The sequence below is a fragment of the Petaurus breviceps genome, unplaced genomic scaffold (genome assembly GCF_028583685.1).
Source record: "Petaurus breviceps papuanus isolate PSGF00001 unplaced genomic scaffold, PetGlider_PUasm1.0 213, whole genome shotgun sequence".
Classification (NCBI taxonomy): domain Eukaryota; kingdom Metazoa; phylum Chordata; class Mammalia; order Diprotodontia; family Petauridae; genus Petaurus; species Petaurus breviceps.
Genome location: NW_027185860.1, coordinates 6944817 through 6947566, shown reverse-complemented (window position 1 = coordinate 6947566; position 2750 = coordinate 6944817).

The following is a 2750-nucleotide window of genomic DNA, read 5'->3' as shown; positions in this document are numbered from 1 at the left end:
AATCTGGGAAGAACCAGAATAAAAAAAAAATAAAAAGTGAGATCATGACATCAGAGATTAATAAAGAACACCATTAGATAAATTTATATGATTTATGTTTTGATAAATTCAGAATTTAAAAGATACCAAATTATTACTTACAAAATCCAATATTCCCAAACTAACACAACAGGACATGAGAAATTTAGAAATTTCCTAACTCATCTCTGTCTTCAATCACTAGATTGAAGTTATGCAGACATAGTCACATTCAAAGTAAAATGAATATAGTTAAGTAGAATGAAAGCAAGGCTGAGTCAACATTATATTATTCCCAAACTTTCACTTCTGCAAAACCTTATTTAATATATAATTGCTTTAAATACCACATAAAGGTTATATATATATATATATATATATATATATATAACTGTTAAATAGATGCAGCTAAAGGTATAAGCTATCATAACATCCTCTTATGAAGTACGAAAATGAAAATACCTCCTTCCTCAAATATGTGTTCCAAAAGCAGTATAAATGTATTATAAAGGACACTAACCTAGATTTCAGAAAACGTGGATTCCAATGGTAGTACTTCATGACCACTGCATGTGGGAATTACTTGTTAGGTCCTATTGGCCACTGCCTGTAAGGATGCTTCCATGAGCATAGTTGACTGATGATAAGTTCATCTAGTAAAATTCTAATAAATATTTCTAGGTAGGATTTGGAACAGTTTCTTGTTTACATACTCTTATTATACCTTAGGACTTTGTAGGGGGAGCATTGCAGAATTTCAATTGGAAGGGACCTGTAACATTCAAAGGATCCCCACTAAAGCACATCTGAAAATTAATTATCTGGTCTCTGCTTGGCCATCTAGACCTCCAATTAAGGGGTGCAGAAGTAACTCATTTTAATTCACAAAATCTTCAGTTGTCCTTACATCAAGCCTAAATTGCCTTTTTTTAACTTCCAACTAATTTGTAACAGTGGAGCAACACAGAGCTACTTCAATATGCTCACTGAGCCAAAGAGTGACTGAGGTACCACAGTTGTACTAGTTCTTATGTTGTCCACTACTATCTTCTATCCACTACTCTTATGGGAATGGGAATTTAAGACCTTCCTTGCCCCTAGACCCTTTGATAGGCTTAAGTGCACCTGGAGTTTGTGGCAGGAGGCTTGTTTTTCAGGAATTCCCACACCTTGGTCCTCTGTGATTGGGCAGTGGGTCAAAAGGGTTGTGACATTCTCTGAGCAAGGAGAAGGCTATATAAACTCTAATGTGAGGCTTTGTTTCGGGGCTCACTTTGAGCAGTGTTGTGTGATTTGACCAGATGAGACTCTGGGCAGCCACTGAGCCCCCTGGCTTTGAAATCATGGATGTTGGTGCTTCCCTCTCTGGTAACCTACTAGGTAGGGATTTAACGATCAGAGAGTTGGAGACATGTCTCCTGAAATGTTCCTCTCTCTTTTTGAACTTATGCTTTAAACCTGTCTGTATACTCTGAATTTCATGGTGCTGACTTTTCCCTTTGAACTAGGTAAATGATATGTTTAATTGATGAAGCAAGATTGTTAACCATTTTGAGTTGCTTTCCTTTAGAATATCAGATCTAAGAACATGTGTTGGCAGTCACCCGGGATATGCTGGGGTGTTTGCTGCTACAAGTACTAACAACAATATAAGAAAATATGACAAAAGATATATGAGTCTCATTCTTATTCAGCAGGTTCCCTAAAATTTTGGATAGAAATAACAGTGTGAACATTTCCCTCTTTATTGATACATTCCCTGAATTCCCCATGCCATGAGAGTTTCTCAGTTATAACTTCTTGCAAGAAGCTAATCAAGTAATCCTTTGTACCTTTATTTGCATCCATGCCTTTCTGGGCCTAATTCTCCCTATTGTACTGAAATCTTAACACTTCTCTATCATGTTGGAGACATATAATCTTAAGTAATTTGCTTACATTATTATAATAAAATACCAATGACATTAAATTAGAGAAGAAAAGTTTGATACAATGGATACAGTCAGGAAACTTTGGAGTCACAAAGTCCTATACTCAAATTCTATCTCCGTCATACAAGAATTTTGTGACTATGGACAATTTATTTAGCCTCTCAGTGCCCTAAGAAATTCTTTGAGACTACAGAATAAAGAAGATCTCTTTGTGTGCATAGGATATTTTTTTTTTTACAATGGGAGTTCTTAATATAGAAGAAGTCAGAATCTTCTATCTCCCCAATTCTGTATCTTTCATTATCTTTCATTTCTTCTCTCTCTCTCTCTCTCTCTCTCTCTCTCTCTCTCTCTCTCTCTCCCTCTCGCTCTCTCTCTCTCTTTCTATGTGTTTCTATGTACTTGTCTCTCCTTTTTCTGTCTCTGTTTCTTTGGGTGTCCCTAATTCTGCCTTTTTCTGTCTCTATCTCTCTCTACTTCTCCCCTTTCAGATCAACTTTACTCCCTCCTGTAATAAATAAAACCAGCTTTCAAAAAAAGGAAAGAAAATGTATGTGTTATACTATTAAGTTTAATCTGTATTATGGATACTTCCTATTTGTGAATACATGTTCCCTTATTATATTTTAACTTGGGATATCCAAATACAATTCAAGATAACTTTATAAATATTTTTAAAGAATGGGAGCATCCCCATTTTGGGGAAGTGAGATATTTTTACTAGCTGTGCTTTTGACTTCAACATTTTTCACTATAGAGTTTTCCTCAGTCCTATTATCTACTTTATCTGAATCTTCTGTC